This window comes from Helicoverpa armigera, chromosome 1 (genome assembly GCF_030705265.1).
Source record: "Helicoverpa armigera isolate CAAS_96S chromosome 1, ASM3070526v1, whole genome shotgun sequence".
Classification (NCBI taxonomy): domain Eukaryota; kingdom Metazoa; phylum Arthropoda; class Insecta; order Lepidoptera; family Noctuidae; genus Helicoverpa; species Helicoverpa armigera.
Genome location: NC_087120.1, coordinates 1,942,153 through 1,961,924, shown reverse-complemented (window position 1 = coordinate 1,961,924; position 19,772 = coordinate 1,942,153). Strand labels below are relative to the sequence as shown.

The 19,772-nt window shown below is 38.8% G+C and overlaps 1 protein-coding gene across 4 annotated transcripts in view; it reads right to left on the bottom strand.

The window, feature by feature from the left end:
• The window catches only part of Glut1 (Glucose transporter 1), a 115,493-nt gene extending 99,241 nt beyond the window's left edge, over positions 1–16,252 (bottom strand). For 2 of the 4 annotated variants that reach the window (XM_049836781.2, XM_049836788.2), the window contains exon 1: positions 15,994–16,251. The gene's annotated coding sequence lies outside the window, so the exon portion shown is untranslated. Of the gene's footprint in view, positions 1–15,993 lie in introns of all 4 variants that reach the window. The other 2 variants (XM_049836790.2, XM_021338866.3) reach the window with 2 other exon arrangements.
• Positions 16,253–19,772: the final 3,520 nt, after the last annotated feature.

Below are 19,772 nucleotides of genomic sequence, written 5' to 3'. Positions count from 1 at the left end.
CTTCCCCGGCTGCAGAAGGCGCACCGGGCGCAGGAGAAGGGCGGACAACGCCCTCTTCCGCCACCCATTGAATGGGTCCAAGGGCGAGGGACTTGGGGAAGTTCCCGCCCCTAGTCAATGGACCTGAGGCGGTGGTGGTTTCGGCGCGTGCCCCTGAGTATGCACGGGGTAGGCGAATACCTCACTACCCAGTGCAAGAGATGAGGCCCGAAGAAGGGCCAGCACTAAGGCCCGAAGAAGGGCCAGCACTAGTGTGGGGCTGCGGAAAAATTTGGATTCCCGCAGCCTAGCGCCCACATGCAAGGAGGACAAAGGGTTTTAGTCGGTAAGAGTCCGGCACACCCCTCCGCCTCTCCCCAGGTGGAAGTCCATTAGGATTCCTCCTCTCCCCCCCGCCCTTAAAAGGAGTTACACGCTTTAAGGTTCGAGAAAATGTGGCCAAACGATCTGTTAAGAGAGATGCTAGCGGTAAAGCGGTGGGTAGAGTCGACAAGAATAAAGAATTGACTCAAAATATAACTTAGTATGGATTGAACTCTTATGCTAGTCTAGCTATAGTCATTGACATAAATATATTTTAGCTACAGCTTTTTTTAATGTTTTATTGATGGGAAATCATCAAATGTCCACCTCCCGCTATGGGTTAGCAGCGTGAGTGTCAGACTCTTACAGGCTTGAACCCATCAGGTTTCTTCCAAAGCCCTTCATATACTAGGGCCGCGGTAGGTCTTTCGAACAATCCCGCAGCCTCAGCAGGAGCTACAGTACAACTTAGAAAGTTTCTTAAAATAATAATAATTTTAAAACGGAACTTTATTCTCTCTCTAATTGGAGGACTAGACATCCGAATACGGCCCGCTATAGTCATGCAAATTCCGTCCGAAACCGAATGAGGGCAGTGTTTAATTGGTATCTATCGGCTGTGGCCGGTCCGGATTAATTAGTTATTTTTAACTTACAAGCGTCTGGGGACCTATTCGAATAACAGCTAGATATAGGCATGCCTTTAATTGGGATCAATCGTATTGAGTCTGGCGATCTGTTGTTTAGTTTATACTAGCGACCCGCCCCGGCGTCGCACGGAATAACCGTACTTACCCACTATTTCATCGATGTTATTATACATATAAACCGTCCTCTTCGATCACTTTCAATTAAAAAACCGCATGAAAATCGGTTGCGTAGTTTTGAAAATTTAAGCGTACAAAGGGACATGGGGACATACCGACAGAAAAAGTGACTTTATTCTACCTATACAGTGATTTTTTGATTTTCGACTAAAGACATCTTGGCGGTCCGTTTGTGTCTTACCCTATAATGCCAATGTAAAGCATACTTTCACAGATAACTATAAAAGTAAAAAAGTCCATACCTATTGTTATAAGCATAAGTCATTTTAGGGACTCCTATTCGGTGCAAACGTAAGGCACTGCACCACGCCGTTAATCTCGGTTTGTATTTCATGTTTCTCTTTCTACCCACTTCTTGTTTTGTTTTATTTTTCTTATTGTGTAGCTTTGTGTATTTTTGTTTGTCTGAATAAATGTTTTATCTATCTATCTATCTATCTATCTACAAGTTCTCAAACTACCTACAAATTCATAGCTGCGTTAAAAAATGAACCTTAACAGATCGAGCGCTCGATTGTTATTCCAATGCGATAGCACACAGTTCGGTGACCGCGGCCGTGCCGTGGCCGTGCTTAGGGTTGCTTCTTACTATTTAATATTTAAGCAGGAAAACAAAGTTAATATATATTGTAACGAGCGCGATGCGTGTGACTGTTGAAAGCCCTGAGCCGCGCCTGAGTCACATGGGGCCGGCGAGGGACCACCGAGCGGTAGGCACTTATCGCGCGCAAGTACGTCGAGTGGCAGAGGCCTGATAATTATATTATAATGTTATAGAGACGGTAAGCTGTGTAGGTGCGGTCGCTACTTCGGGTTGAAACACGCAAACAGTAGGATCCGAATTCACGTCTCCTATTCAAGGAAATTTCATGGAGAGTGAACGCTTCGCGTGACCAGAGGGCTGGCCAGTGTTTTTTTTTTATAGTATACTGTCTGAGTGGTTTCTTAAAGTAGTTATGGATTTGGAATCTGTGATGTGTTTTGGTCATTTGTTATATAGGTAGTTTGGATCCAAAATTATTTTTCTTCCGAAGTTCGGGATGAGTACAGCTGTAGGTCTTGTTCACGCCTAACGTATGCATAGTGGGTTAGAGAGGAGGCTACAGACTGGCAAGCTCGTTAAAAACAATTTATTTATCATTTAATTTGTGATGTATAACTAGAAGAAATATTGTTTTCTGTTTAAGTTTTTTAAGCCCTTCAGGCTTGGTGGGCGGTATGTTGGAGAGAATCAAATTATCAAATGAGTTAGTATAGGTTACCTATTTAACCTTCGAGATAGAATACCTAATGTCAGGAAAAGAAAGAAAATATTACAAAATGTCAGTCTATGCAATAAAACGAAACGAGCAAGATCATCTTTTAATTAAACCAAATTCCTTACACAACATTGTGGTGTCCATGGGACAGGTTTGTCAGTGGTGGGTTATTACCATGACCCTGATTATATTATTTCATTTAAGGTTTAATCCTCTTAAATGCGAAAACATAGTTCCTAATTTCTCCGGTAGTAGGGCTTTTTACTTTCTAAGTATATCTTGGACGCCAATGGCTGATAAAAAGGCGAAGCCTTTATTGCCCAGGTTTCTTCAAGATGTTTTATCTTAAAGGAACCTGGACTATAAAGGCTTAAATCACCAACCCGCATTGAGCAAGCTTGCAAATTAATACTCAATCCTTCTCCTTGTGAGAGGAGGCCTGTGCCCAGCAGTGGGACAATAAAAAGGCTGTAACAGTAACAGGGCTTTTTGGAAGTAGGACAGAAAAACAATGTTTATGTATGAACTGTTTGCTGAAATATAATAATATATGGATTTAATTAAATATTTATGGCAAAATGAAAATACGAGTACAGTTTTAAGGTCCTAGAGAAGAATGTAAATGAATGTGAATATTTTGTAACATTTTATCTTAATATTTTTGTTATCAGCCACATTGATAACAGTTTTATGGAGGGCACCGGGAACCACATTTTGTAACGAAGCTATTTTCGGTCACGTCGACCGAACACCCGCGTGGACCATGGGAGAGTTCTTAACGAGCTTGCCAGACTGTAGGGAGAAGGGGGATTTGGTGAGCGCCGTCCGGGATATGATGCCTTGGGATACCTTCGGAGATGCTGCTGTCCATCTCCCAGCATTTAATGTCCTACTTGGTTCTCTAGGGTCCCAGAGCCGCGTATGTTTTTAGCGAGCCGATAACTCCTTAATAAATGATTGATCAATTTGCCTAAAAAGTGTAATCGGTAGGTTGGATCCGAAGCAATAAAACTAACTTACATTTGAAGATTGGACAAATATGACCTAAAGTGAAAAGCTTTAAGGTTTTTGTCTTCGAGTAATCAAATAAGTCTGGTACCGCTTGATTTTGAAATGTTTTAAATCTGTTTTGTTGTTAATTAAAAAACACTGTCAAACTATAAACAGTCATCATCTGCCTAGTTCAACTATGTTAGGGTCGGCTTCCAGTCTAACTGATGGAGCTGAGTCCCAGTGTTTTAAAAGAGCGTCTGCCTATCTGACCTCCTCAACCCAGTCACCCGGGCAATCTGAACAACGTAGCGCTCTTTCACCCAAACTATCTTACGAAACAAGAAAACATAGCAGCCGGGTTGAACTTTCTTTTCTCGTGTTAATAGCAAATGTTTTATATTTCATGGCAGACAAAGCGCATTATTCTCAAAGATAGCTACGATTGGTAACCGACGCACATAGGGGTATTTTGCATTTTTAGCCGGGCGAAACTATTAGTTCGGGTTTTTCTGCTGTAAAGTAGATAGGACTTACTAATATTTACAGAAAACCATTGAAAAGGCCTTAATTCAAAAGTGAGTATTATTGGCTGATACGATGATAAAATAAAGGAATATTCATGATTTGGAGAAGGTTTTATTGACTAACTCATTAGATAAAAATCATGTTGAACAGGTATTCTCTACTTAAATGTTTGTAGTTAGAGCTCCCTGGTATGCCTAAAACAATAAATAAGTGTGTTAAAAAGAAAACATTTAATAATTTGCTTGAAAATAATGATTAATTGTTTTTAGTTTACACCAGCAGTAACGTCTAAGTTCTGTCAAAAGTAGCAAAAAGTAGCACCTAATGTGTGTAATATCTATCATCTGACAGTGTTTGTAATACGTTACAACAGAAATCATTAGCCGGAAGCACTCGGAAGATAACTATATTCACTGTGGAAAGTACAATATTCATTAAAAAACGGTTCAAAAATTTTGAACTTTAAGAATTGATTTTGAACCTTAAAAAATACACGTAAACATTATTAAATCCTGACAAATAAAACTGTTCTATATTGTATTATGATAATCCATAGTAGTTTTGGTTAAATAGCTGACAATAAAAAAGTTCTGAGGTTTCAAACACGGTACGTTTTTAATGTAGCCAGAAACTGACGCGAGTGCGTGTCACAATGATCAAGTTCCGAGAGGTTTGTGGCTGGATGGCGCGGGAGTAGGAGCCTGAAAAAGGTCGGATTTTATTCAGTAGTTACCTGGCTTTCTAACAAGCATTAAATTTTTCTTTTCTGTTGAAGTTTGTTTTTCTAGTTTCGCCCGGCTAGAAATGCAAAATACCCCTATGTGCGACGTCTATAATTTCAGTGACGGCTACAACATCTTTTAAATAAATTCTCTTGTAAGTGGTAGTAAAGCTACGTGCTAAAGTTCGTAACAATGTCACTCACACACGCATGTGCTCCATGCACGACACTCAGTACTGACAGCACCAGTAGCGCCGGTAAAAGCTCGTCGATGCACATGCGTGTGTGAGTGACATTTTTACGAACGTTAGTAGGTACCTTAATAACTGGGAAATCTTTATTCTGTGGCTACAAGGAACGGCAGCTTAGCCACGTTCCGTGCATACTCTACCGTATTAACGTGGTTAAGTGCGAGAAGAGCTCGTGGCTACGTCAAAGTTGCGCATATAGATTATAAGGTTAAACAACCCTTGACGCGGTCGGTCCGTGGACGGGTGACGATCTTGTCATTGCGAGTTCGCACCAGCAACCAGTCTTATCAAGGTGCTTGGGTTGGCCGGGTAACTGGGTTAAGGAGGTAGATAGGCAGTCGCCCCTTTTAAAACATTGGTATTCAGGAAACCGACGCCAATAATTGGGAAATGGCTAGGCAGATGATACTACCGTGTTTTGCCGTCTGCGGTGTATTCTGCACTACAAATTACTCAAATATCAATGTTTGAATACAAGCTCTTGTTCTATGTCGACCGTATACGCACTTTACAAAACCAATAGTGTGAAACCGAAATAGCAGAACAATTTTGTGTAGTTGGAAATAGCTTTCAGTAAGAGTACCCGTGCACTGAAAACTTTTAGTCGGCTGTTTGTTTGGGCTTATAAATCAGTATAAAGACGAATGACAGTACATTACCAAGAACAGGTTTTTAGCCGGTATCAACCATCTGATCAACTGCCGGCCGACTGTTTAGTCTACAATGTGCGAATACTCTAATGATCCATATAATATGTGCAATTTATTTGACCAGCAAGTTTTACTATTTACAATAAAGTATTGCTTGCCGTCTTACCACAAAAACTTTTAAACGTCAGTTTAAGCCTTGTCTAAAAAAATGTCAAATTATGACGTTGACAGCCACATTTTTTTTTGACACGTGTAAAACAGGCGTTTAAGTTTTTGTAGTAAGGCCAATAGACGTTCTACATAACTGTTTTATTTTTATCAGTCGTTTAAAGTTTCCTAGTTGAATGAACTCAAAATAAATGAAGATTTTGCGTTAATTAATAACCATTTTGCATCGATACTAAACGTAGTTTGTATTATTGCCAATTAATAAATTACTTAGATTTGCAAAAAAAATCTGACTGTAGGAAAACCACGGGTGAAGGAAAGATAGCGGCGATGCCATAAGGAAGGTAGGTAAGGCGCGTTCTTGTGGGTCTACGTAACGTACGGTAGGGTGATTATTAGATCTAACGAGGCGTTCGGGTTCCTTGTTAGATCAAAAACAAACTGTCAAAGGTTGGACTTGATTGATTGGTGATTTGTTTTTTAAATAAATGGGCGCATTCCAAAGCGTATATGAGCGGAGCTAGTTACGTTCCGCGTCCCCCGAATACACGCATTTTGGAGCGCTACTTTCTTAAGAGTAAGCAGTGTGCGAGTAGATTGAATCTAAAATGAATATGAATTTTTTGGGATCATATAGACAAGGAAAGAGATCTTATTCTTCTGATGGAGAAGCAATGCAGCCAGTTTTCTGGGCACGTTTCCGAAGAACAGTGATGCGGAGGAGTACTTTGAAGCCTAACACTCAAAATTTTTTGTGGTTTTTTATTTAAGTTCATAAAGAAACAATAGATTAGTTTTGTCGTAGTTATTATGATTTTAACGTTATACTACCACCTTATTATAGAACGCCGTCTTAAATACCCGTTTTAGGGCTACGCTTAGTCCATTGACTTTGGTCGGGATGATGTGGTAGTTTAAGCCTAGTACTAAAGCCGGTACTTTTTTAAGACTAAGTTTTATCATAAGGTGGCGATAGTTTAAGAGAATATCTGACAACTGTAGTGTTGCACAAGCGTAGTTTGCTATCAAGCATTAATTTAACGATAGGTCTTTGTCAATTGCTTAAGGTTACACTCCGAGGCAATAAATACGGGACAGTTACAAATTCTAATTTAGGTCATACTTCGAGCAATGTATGACGTCATTACAGTATTGAAATATTAAAACAGTATTTTTAATTTATTTAATCAAATATTTGTAAGTTACCAGGATTCATTGCTCCAGAGTGTAATTGAAAACTCACATGACAGCCGTCAACTCAGAAGTTACGTTACCTGTTGGAAAATAAAAAATAAAGTTATTATGTTTTAATTAATATTTAAATATTATATATTACGTGAGGCAATAATAACATTGTATTCCCGAGCATCGGGGGGCACGTAAATGTTGGTGAAGGAATAGAGATTGCACCTGTGTCTACGCAAACGCTCGTGCACTATATGTCCTGCGCTGCTGGCTGATCTCCTTATTTGTATAATAGAACTACCGCCAATGCCATGATAAGTCGGCTAGGAAGACGCCATCACATTGTACGCAAACAAAAATCTACAAAGTTATATCGAATAATTGAAAATATTATATATAAAGAAGTTAAGTAGGTACCTACGCTAGTGCAATTAGACAGTTTAGGGCAGCAGATAACTTTTGTTTTAAAACCTGCTCTTCAGCTAAGCGCGTCTGGCGTCTGCCCAGACCCAGAAAGTTAAATTTCAGGAATCTCGGACGAAAAGAGTTCTATCCACTAATAGAACTACAGTACGACCAGTGGATCTTGCTCCTGGCACCTTCAGGAGCTCTACTTAAGTAGGTAGTAATACAAAACAATATGTAATGTCATTCCTCTTCTGTGTTGGTTAAAATAGCCAACACTATCATCTAGCTCCAGTTACGTATTTTACTATTTTAATTTTAAAACGAATCCATTAATACAGTAAATACCTTTGACAAAAACAAACATTTACCACTGTTTACCAAGAAGCAATAACATCGACGTGTAAAACAAACTATTTTAATATTTTACTCTTTCAATATTTTCAGTGCAATTGAAATTTATTTACCATCCGAGAGCATTCTGAAGTGCGGTGTGAAAGGCAAAACAAAAAAATAAACCAACTCCGCGGTTTAATTTTATTCCAGCATCAATATTTTTTTATTGAATGGAACATGAATTTAATGGGTCGGAATCCCGCTTTTGAGAAAAGCGCACCGTCTTATTCAAGCTACGAGTATTTCTGATTTCAAAATGTCGGAGAATCGGGATACAGATCAATTTTACTATCTCAATTTTCTTATAATTCAATCTAGAATCTTGTTTTGTTTAGTTTACTATATCAAGAGGATTTATGTTAGTTTAATTTGGATTTAATTTATTCTACGCATTACGCGTACAGTGTTCATATAAATGACTGTCACACACGCCAATTCTTTTCATATCATTTTTTACTTGAAAAGTGTTGATGAACCAATGGATAAACAAAATTTTCTATGAAAGTAATAGTTGTTTGGACTGACATATTATATTCAAGGATGTTCAAATTATTCTTTTACTATGTTACATACTGATTGAATCCTCCACGAGCAGTCTGGGTTCAGAAGTTTTGGACGGGCCGCGCCGTCCGGGACGCGAACCCGCAACCTCGGGAAACGCCCCTACAATGCTGAAACACGACTCATAAAGACTTAAAGGCGCTCACAACAGCCGAAACAAAATACGTAAGAAAGAGAAGCCTGGTTACGGGACGTTCGTAACATAATATAAATTAATAACTAAAATAAATTTTTACTATCACAATTTTGTATTTTTCTGGTCATAATTATTGGAATTGATGATGAGTAATTACATAAATTTTGCTTTAGAAGCAGTCGGGAAAAAATTGATGGGCCTTTACGAAGGCAGTAAAATGTATGCTGTCCCTGAGGCAGCCTTAAAACGCAGTTTAGAGATGGCGCAAACCGAAAGGCGAAGGAAGATATTTGGAAGAATCCATTAATTCATGACAGTTTCACACCATTTTCGAGGAATTGAAGGATGATAGCCTTAAATTTTATGAATATTATCGTATGGAATGTTGGCAATTTTCGAAATTGACAGATTTGTTAAGAGTGCATATAACAAAAACGACTACAAATTATCGTTACGCCATTCCAGTTGAAGAAAGATTAAAGGTAACTTTTAAGGTAAATAAAAAACAATCAATTTATAATAATACTAGCTTCTGCCAGCGGTTTCACCCGCATCCCGTGGGAACTACTTCGGGAAGTACTGGGATAAAAAGTAGTAGCCTATAGCCATCCTCGATAAATGGGCTATCTAACACTGAAATAATTTTTCAAATCGGACCAGTAGTATCGGAGATTAGCGCGTTCAAACAAACAAACTCTTCAACTTTATAATATTAGTATAGATAATAACTGTTTACAGATTGTTCTGTCCACTCAAGTGGAAATACGAAAAGAAGAAATACTAAAAAGGAACAAACATACGTGTATGATTCCCATTATTCAACGAAATAAGATAAAAATGGAAACAACCAAGGGACGAACGACATAAAAGGGAAATTTAAACGTCGAACAACGGTCTCTGTTTCCATTCCCGAGTATTCCCAGCAGAAAGCGTAGATAGGAAATAGTCACGTAAATATTCTAACATATTAACCGTGTAGGTTCTCACTGAAACAATTCATTTAATTTAGACTTCGTATTTTATTTTTTAAACTTAATTGGACGTCCGCACTCTGCTGTGACACATCTTTGTTGCTTCTATTTTATTTTGCAAAAAATATTGACTCAACTCGCGGGAATTGGTGTCATTATATTATTTATTACTTGTTATTCATTTTTTCTAATGAAACTTTATTTTGCCTTTAAATCTACATTCAAACCAAACCGACTGTCAGCCGCCCAAAGTCATCGTCTATGCATATTACACATAACGTATCGTCGCGTCGGTTACATGTGAACGAAAAAGTGAATATCTATGGAAATACAATAAACTGCCTAACGTTCGCTCACAATCGGTGGCTAACAGGCAGTTTGGTTTGAACATAGCATTAGGGAAGGTTCATATCTGACGGAACATGCGTAGCGGTTATCGGTCGCGTAACGCAAAACAGACAAACACACAATAAAATATTCAATCTCACCTTACCGATGATGCGTTAATGCGTCGACCATACATTAACGATAAAATTTGTATAGATTCAAGCGAACACTGGCGGAATGAAAAGCAAACTGTAGCGTGTGTCTCTGCGCTCCGAAACGACCATATGAAATATGCCAGTCTATAACCGCTCTCGTACAAAATGTATACAAAAAGCACATGGTGATTAAAACAAAGTAACTAGGTCTTTTAGAAAAAGAAAATATTACCTGTGTCAGTGCAAAATAAAACGAAACGAGCAAGATCATATCTTTTACTTCAACAAATTCCTTACAAGATAAAACACGATTGAATTCTTTGTTGCGTCACTTTTATTCCAGCACAAATTTTACACAAACGTGACGTCATAGACTCCACTCCCAACTTTTAATGTCATCTAAGGGAATTTTTAATGTTTTATTAAAAAAACAATACGTGACCAATATTTCTTGGTAATCTAAAATACGGACTAATTAGAATCACTATTTTTTAACCATATCACAACACGTGTTACACTCGCGGCCATTTTAAAAGGGTACGCAGGATTCGCCATGTTTTTACTCGTACGTCGAAAATAGCGTGTGAATCGTTGCCATGCGCGGTTCGTACTGACTGTACCGTATCATGGAGAATGACTAGCGGAGGTGCCATAACAGAAAATCTGCGGGTGCGGACCCGACCATTTTTTGTAATAAATCGATGACAAATGTCTGCATGAACCCGAACGCCTCGTTAGTTCACTCATAACTGCTCGTTTTGGTCATGACCGCCGTACATATTTGGCCTAGAAGAAGGCGCCTAACCTATCCGCATTATGGGATCTCCGCTTATCTTTCCTTACTCTGTGGTACTGATGCAACTAATTCGAATGTCCCCTCGAGCTATTCTGGGCAAATGTTGCTCTCTAATGAACAGATTAATTGATTCAATAGCCTCGGGAATTCAACAATTCAATGAAGAGAAATAATGTCGATATAAACGCGAGGTTAGATGAGAACGAAAAAGTGAATATGAAATCTGGGGGCACGGCAGTGCCCCAGCAAAGTCTCGAGCAAAGCGGGCACGGGGCACGGCGTCACCATCCTTTTCTCGAAGCGTTTCGCGGCTATTTCACCCCTCTATATCATCCATGTGGACAAAGCTAGGAGTTTAGGTTTTCGATGACCAAGAGTAAGTAATGTGAACAAAGTGAAGTCAATATTATTGTAATGTGAACAAAACTATTGATATAGTCAGACATTTTTGATTTGTTATTACAAATTAAGTTGAACAGGACTTGGCTTCTATGCTATCTCAAAACTTTTATGGAGAAAGAATTGCTTAGAGAGATTTGTTTTTTTTTTTTACATTTAAAATGTTTTTGGTGGGCAGAATAAACTGCGTAACGTTCGCTCACATTCGGCGGCTGACAGTCTGTTTGGTTCGAACATAGCTTAAACGTTAAAAATCTCAACACTAATATTCTGTCTCATAATTGTGTCCTAACGTTATTTTACTTCTAACACTGATAGATTTTTATAAATCGGTTCAGCAGTTTCAGAGTTTAGCGTATACACAAACAAAAACATAATATTAATAAAGATTAACCGAAACCAACCGAATACACATCATCCACGCGACCAATCAGCGAGCTATCATATCATATCTGCTGATTAACATTGAGCTGAAGCATGAACACAATTACATAAATTAGTTGCTCTCGATATCAAACCAATTGATTAGTTCAGTGAGCTTAATTACCTTCGACAGCTGCAGATATGCAACAACCGGCGCGTGTCAATAACTAATTAGTATAAGAATGTTCCATCGAGCAACCAGTGTCACGTTTCATAATACAATACGGAGACCTATCTATGTTCTATAACAGAGTTTCGAGTTTATTAAATCTGTTATTGAACGCTTTAATATAAAAAAAAAAAAACAATAAATGCTGAAAGATGTTTGAAAGTAGGAACATAAAGATAATTAAATATTCAATTACATAATGAATTTGTACTTTTTTTATTATTTCACTGTTGGAAAGCTACAGTCTTCCCGAGTAATACAGGCGTATATTTTATCCCGGTACGGACAGTAGTACCCACGGGAAGCGGCTGAAACCGCGGGAAAACGGCCAGTTTGAAATAAAATTTAGCATTTAAGTCGTTAATTTCTTCGGGCTTTTAAATCAGTGTGGAAATTAATGGTGGTACGCACATAACAAAAATTAGGTAATTTGCCAGTATCAGACAGAATAATAACAGCAATTCACGATTTTCTTAAAAAAATACTGCACACTATTGTAGGCACAAAATTAAGGTTACATAGATAGACTATCTGTCTTTAAAGGCTATAAAGCTTTTTGTCCGGATGCGCGGAGTAGTTCCCTCGTTACGCAGTAAAACCGCTGACGGAAACTAGTAATAATATAAAAGTTATGATTGTCGAGTACCAATACGCAATTCTGGTTCATAACTAGTGTGACCCATGAATTAATGCTGACCACTAATTCTAAATGTGCCACAAAACGAGCAGAACCGCAAATGTGGTCACCCAATTTTGACTTCCATGTTATAATATGCAGTGTGGTCACCAATACTGTAACACTACAGGCGACAATTTAATTATCCAAACTGATTAACGAAATTGATGAATTTCCGATGTATCCGTTTGAATTACGTGTATAGTTTTATTCATGTCTGTGTTTTTATACCATTTTTTTCTTATCAGTCGACTGTTACGATGATTTAGTAATGTAAACAAGTGACGAAATTAATAATTCTAAACAAAACAAGAGGATAACTTATAGATAACCCTATAATATTAAGTAAGATAGTATAATTGGGAGAATGGTACAATGATATGAGGTGAGAAGGCAGAATAGCTTAAGAGACCATTTCACTCTTTAGAGTATCGACTAACTAAACAGTGGACCGACAGTTTTAAAAGAAAATCTTGATTCCCATCAATGTTTTAAGTCTGTCCGATATCGGCAAAAATTGGTTAATCCTTGTTATGTGCGCACTACCATTCATCTTCATACTGATTTGAGAGCCCAAACAAACTGTCGGCCGACATAAAGTTTGCAGTGTGCTCTTAAAGCGTAATACACATTTTAATAGATAAATTAATCAATAAATAGATTGTGACATCCACAGTTCAAGCGTTTTCTTTCCCAACCACCGTTGCTTTAAATATTCTATATCCTAGTTCAGAAAATGGAACATAGCAATTTTGCAATCAACCCAGCTAGGAAGGTTCAAAGCGAATGATTTCATTCCTTCACACAAAAGCGGTTTTAATATGCTTGTTTTGAAGCTTTTTCTGCCCTTTAGAAACTATGCGATGTTTCATAAAACGATATTTGTACTCAATATCAGATGAAGAAAAAAGCGCTTTTTATTCAATGCAGTTAAAAGGTTTACGTATTGCAACTTTGCAACATTCACAAACCAATCCCACAGCGAGAGGGGACATTTGATAATTTTTGCCATCAATAAAAAAAAGTCTGGGAATAGTAGTGTTACACCCCCGTGCTTGGGAGGGCATGCAAAGGCATCAGGTTTGTGAAAACGACACTTAGACTAATTAGGTGTTTAAACTCTCGATAAGAAGCTAACTGTATCTCAAAAAGTTTAATCTCTATCTCTGATGAAAACTTTGAAAATGACTTCACCTTCATAAGTGACTTTGACTAATTAGCAGGTCTCAGCTAATTACACAGAAGTGCTAATAATATTTTTGTTGAATTGGAAAATTATTCTTAGCTTACAATACAGCCTGAACAACCCGCTTCCATTCATTCAATAGTTTTGTTAAACGTTACGTAGTTTCAGTTTGTCACAGTTCTGTACACGTTAGCGTACGGGGGCCGATGAAAGTAAATCCAATACAAAATATGACTGAAAAAACTACGAGCTATCGATATGTTGACATCAGACGGCCGGTGGCGTACCGAGTGACATTGACATTTAACTGACAAACAGTATTTCGACACACATTACCGCTCGTTCATTAATATTTACCGAACATTTCGTGTATTTAGCAGACGGGCCGACTGACTGTATGCGCTTTCGATTTCCTGCCCAATATGTATAATATAACATTTATTAATTAACTGCAAATTACAATAAGTAATCCTTCCGTTGTTTTGCGATTGGAGATTGCTTTTTGACACTCGCTTCATTCATCAAATTTCGTATCTCTAAGCGAAGAACAACAGATGGATCGCTTATAATCCTTAATTAGCGAATAGTCCACCGTCAATATACTCGTAATTGAACGTTCAGTTTCTCGTGTATTTGTAAACAATAATTGAGTGTCCATCGTGATATCGAGTCGCAGAGTAAACAAACTAGTATCATGTGCTATTTTTATCGTGATACTGAGAATTTTCTCCCGTTCCCGATGAATGAACGTACAATTTTTTGCGTCCACTGCATCGTATTCGTGGAAATTTTTCTATTTTTGCCTATCGTTGCGTAAAAGCTTGCCGTATCGAGTGTCAAGTTCAACCGTAGGGTTTAATAGCTTCCGTATGTAACCTGGTTTGTTTATGTTTTGTTTTCAATCATTGTTATAGGAAACTGTAACGGTTTTAGTTTATATGTAAGATAATTCGGGTGTGAATCCAATGTAATATACATATTTTATTGAAGCATTAAGAATAGATCATGATTAATGGCCGTTCCCGATTTTCTATCTGTGGTTCTGCTACTAGACATACAATTTAGACATTAGGCTCCTACAGATAGATTATTCTGAATGGACGTTAGTCATAAAACTTTGTTATTTATTACATATCCTTGAGAATGTGTGGAGTTCATTTCAGTAGTGCTTTGATCGGTAAAACAAGCTTAGCTCAGCTTGAGTCTCAAATATAGTAATCAGGATGATTCTAGTAAGTGTTATAGTTTAGTACTATCATTAGGTGCGTCGAATGAATCCTTACTTCTTTTGTTTACTGTAGGTTAGTTCTAGGTAGTATCTTACTATAGGTGTGTAAATACTACGATGTTCCGAAGGTTAGAAAGCCTATGAAAATATATGTTTTGATACATCAATATCCAAATATACGTACGTATTTATGTTATTTATATTGTAGTCTATACCGTACTGAGTACTCATTATTGATATGTTTAAGGAATAGTTTATTTTTAAACTGTGGTTTAGTCGTTTGTTTTGATCACGAGTTCTTTAAAGTTGACGCGTTTGCTACTTCGTTTATTGATTTAAAGTTTGAGTTACATCTTATGTGTCCACCCGATGTTCATGCATTGTTACATAAAGCATCTTAATATGCCTGATAGTGACGAATTTGTTTTAATTTGACTTCAGGATCAACTGACGTTGGATTATCAAGGACTTGTATCACCACTGTGGTCTCTCGCTAGCAATTGGAGTGGAGTGGGCTATAATGACGTCTTTAGTCATTCTTCATCATCATTATAGTTATTCAAATGTATATTTAAGGTTTCATCACCATTCACAACGATTTATTTGATTTGTAACTAACGTTATTTACTTGAACGTCCCCGGCGGACGACCAAAAGATTTCAACGCGCTCCGTTCATGTATATTTATACCTACTGTTCACTTATTCAGGATTTTGAATACATAAATATGAGTTTATTTGGTTGTGCCCCCTCAGCCTGGAGTCATTCGCATTGCAAGACATGTAACCTCTGCGCTGGGGGGCACGGTGCGTGCAAATGTCTTGAACGTAAGTCCACATCCGAAAACTCGATCTCATTGTTCATTTATGATTGAGACGGCGTCTCCACGATATTGCCGTCATAAAACATTCATTAACAATCGCCGTGCTTACGCTTAGCTTAAATCGCAACACAGCAACGCAGAGCCTTACTTCTAAGTTATAGGTATTCGGGGACAGTGTGTCAGGGTGTCAGGGGGTCACGGTGTCGGGAACGACTTCTAGCACTGCCTGCTTTGCATATCCCGGATTTTTTTACCACCAAAATTTTGGCAACTCTCAAGGGTTTTTTTAAGAATTGGGCTTTATTATACAGGGTTTAGGCAACTCCCCGCAGCACCCTCCCCTCAGTTTATCGACGGACGCACTTACATAAACGAAATTGAGGCACTGATTTCTCGGGTTTACTGCATAATGAGGCGTGCTCGGAGCCCCAGACGAACCCTAAATGAGAATGGACACGTACCTGGTCGTGGGCTGTATGCAGGGTGTCGGTGGCGGAGTACGCGGGCAGCAGCGGCGCGATTAGCTGCAGAGCATCTCCAGCCGGGCTGTCGGGGTCAGTGGGCCAGCGGGTGACACACACATGGGGTGCGAGCGAGTCCGGGCGACGCGTCACAGACGAGCGGATCGCGAGCCTGCCGAGCGCGGCCGCGGCACTCGCGCGTTTACTGGCTCTCGCCTGTCGTCGGTCGATGCGCCACCGGAGAGGACTCGCGCATGACTAGCTCGCCGTGCGGACCGCCTGGCGGCTGCCGAGCAGTGCGCAGCGCGGAACCAGCGCGCAACAATCGATACCACCAGGCGTACGTTGCGGCGCGCATAGATCCGACCCCGCGCGGACATACGACACCCTTTATTTATATGATGACGTTCGAAATCGACGTCATAATGAAAATTGAGCGAGCGTTTTTGGGCGGAGCGCGCGAGGAAAGCGCAAGGAGAGCGGGCGTGCGCGCGCCTCCCGCCCCCGGCGACCAACGTATGCGCAGCCTTACCCCGCCAACACACAGCGCATGCAGAAGTACAACTGCATCGGGCAACTGCAACTAGGCAAGTGCACTTTTATTGATTATTATCTTATTTCATTAAAGTAACTTAACTACTTAAAACTACACTGTTCATTAGCTGTCTTAATAAATATTTTTGCAAAAAATTTATGATGATGCAAAACTATTGAGCAGTTATTAGTTACGATAATTATAGTTTTTCTTTTGAACTAATTAAAGTAGAATGATATTACAAAATAATTTCTTGTAGCACAATTTAGTTGAGCGAAGTTTAGTCGATTGAGATATCAGAAAGGTTCGGCACACATATTTGAAGTTAGATTGCAAGTAATACTGGTCGCATTGATGTGTAAGTGGAATTAGAATGTATTATTGAGAGGGCTGAGGGCTGAGTAATGGCAGGAGCGGGCGCTCAACCCGCGGACATACGGCTGTCTCGCTCTGGCGGCGAGGCGGCCCCGCGCAGGCGCGCGAGCTCGCCCCCACGCGCTCGCACAGTCCCGCCAGTTCACAACTAGTGATAACACTTCGCGACCGATACTAAACTTTACAAAGTTGTAAACAAACTTTTTCCGAACGCCATCCGGTATCCATATAATATTTAATGTTGACTCCAAGTAACACTTAACTTGATACGACTTTAAAGAACTTAAAATAGGTCCGTAGTTCGACAACTAATGTAAATACGGAGTTTGTTTTGCCTGCGAAAATTTTATATTTAAGTGTGAATGTAGAGACGAAGAAGAATTTGCGTTTATTATAATAAGGTAACGAATCGAAATATCCTATTTCTGTTCTCATATAATACCTTATATTTAAATGCAGAAGTTCTTACGGCAGTAAAAAAATGGTGTTCTTTTCAAGTGAACTTTTTCGGAATAAAAAATACCGATTCGTATTAATTATAAAATTTGAGTATTCCTGTAGAGCAATGTTCACCTAATTGCGCGGATTCGATTCCAGGTCAGGCAAATACCAATGCAACTTTTCTAAGTTTGTATGTTCAACACTTGAATAACTATTAATCAAATTACTTTTATTAATTAAACAAAAACAATCTAAACTAAACAAAACACATAAAATAACAAATCAACACATACTTTATTTAACTTAATTCGTAACTTATCACCCTATAAGCGACTACAGTGAAGTCATTCAGCGAGCACGCAAACAAATTCAGCTGGTTGGCTATGGCATTAAGCGTGGTGCGCGCTTGCGGTACCTCCAGCAGCGGCACGGAGCGCGCCGAGCAGGACCTCAATGTGCTTACCTGCCCTGTACCTTTTATGTCTTAATCATTTCAATGGACTGTTTAGTTCTGCAGAACCAAAACAAACAAAAGAGCATCCTTCATCTCACAACAGCAGCGGAGTAGGAATACATAGGATCATCTAGAATAATCTAATGGGGCTCGCATGTCGGACGGGCGGGATCTCTGTCATGCCACGCAGTTCGACAAATAAATAGGTACAACGTGTCATTTTACAATTTCAAAACAATAATAAGTAAAAAAGTCACACAAAACTTCCAATAACTTATTCAGTCAAAAAGTCCAATTCAAAAAGATTTGCAAAGCAAAAATAGCACACCACTTTCAGATGATCAAATACAGAACTGTCGATTAAAAGCAAACCTGTCTGGGAACAAAAATGTGCAGACTATTCAACAAGTTCCCAACTAGACGGTCGTGACCTTACTAAAATAGGCATCGAATATCATCGGAATAGTTTCCGAGAACAGAAATAGAGGAGGTTATATTAGAATGTTACCAGCGACAGTGGTCACTTTTAGACGAGCGTTGACACTGAAAGCGCATCCCTGTTTGTAAACAAAGCTCGCTCGACATGCTATTTTTGCAAGAAAGCTGGACAATTTCAGTCTTTTGACTATACAAGATTTATTGTTTAAAAAGCAGTCTAAAACGTCAAATATATATGTGGAATAGGGATTTCTTTTATATAATACACAGAGTGTGTCGTTGTAAAAGTGTTTAAAGTTTTTGTGTAAAGTGTTAAAGGTTGCAATCTATACTACTTATTATACCTACTAATATTATAAAGCTGAAGTTTGCTCGATTGCTTGCTTGAAAGCGCTGGATCTACTGGTCCGATTTGAAAAAATATTTCAGTGTTAGGTAGCCCATTTGTCCAGGAAGATATTATACTTTTTATCCGGGTTCGTGCAGAAGTTCCACGGTAGGCGGATGAAACCGCTGGCAGAAGCTAGTGAAATATACAGCCGAAGTGTTACAGAGCAAACCCTTCAATAATTTGAAGAGTGTTGAGGACCGCAAACCGATGTGACCACAAATTTACGCGGTGCTGCACTACCAAATGAGCGTTTAATATTTGTGTTACGCCACGTTACACTACTTTCGACCACAATTTATTATAGACGCACCAATATTTACCGCTAATTATTTAATGTTGAATTACAGCTAACAAGTTTAAATGCGGTCTCATTGGATAATAATGTTTATAAAAAGGATATAATGAAGAGTCAGAGGCATTTGTTTTATTAACCCCGTGTATGTCGGAGCGCAGATATAAGCGAGACAATTAATTTTCTAATATTTTACAATTAGCAACATATACCTAAGCAGTTTCTTTAAATAATGTATGTGAAATACACACTTTGTGAGTACTTCTTTTTAAAGTGTTAAAGAGAGTAATGGCGCAGTGTTAAAGCTCGCGCTCAAATGTCTTGAGTACGAGTTGTCCAGAAACGTAACATTTGGTTACTTGTCTCAGTAACTAACGGAACATCATCTCCCGACCCTTTCCTCAACTATTTGGTTGGGGCCGGCTTCCAGTCTAGCCGGATACAGTTGAGTACCAGTGTAATTCAAGAAGCGACTGCCCATCTAGCCTTATCAACCCAGTTACCCGGGCAACTCAATACCCCTTGGTTGTCCCACTTTCTGTCTTTTGACTACCCGTAACGACTGTCAAAGATATTCAAAACATGGACGAATTCGTTATGATAAGATGGTCACACATCCACGGACCCTGATACTCATCTTATTTAAAAAAGAAATAATTCTATCAAAATAATACACAAACACAAATTCAAGAAACGAGATATAAAATAAATATACTTTGCCACAGAAGCATTTGCAATCACGTCTTCATCTCATTCAGGACCTCTCGAACTTCAAATAACTTTCCGAGCAACGCGCCGATGCAGTGCGAAATAAACTAAATATTTAACATTGGTCAGTCACGCTTTTCCCAGC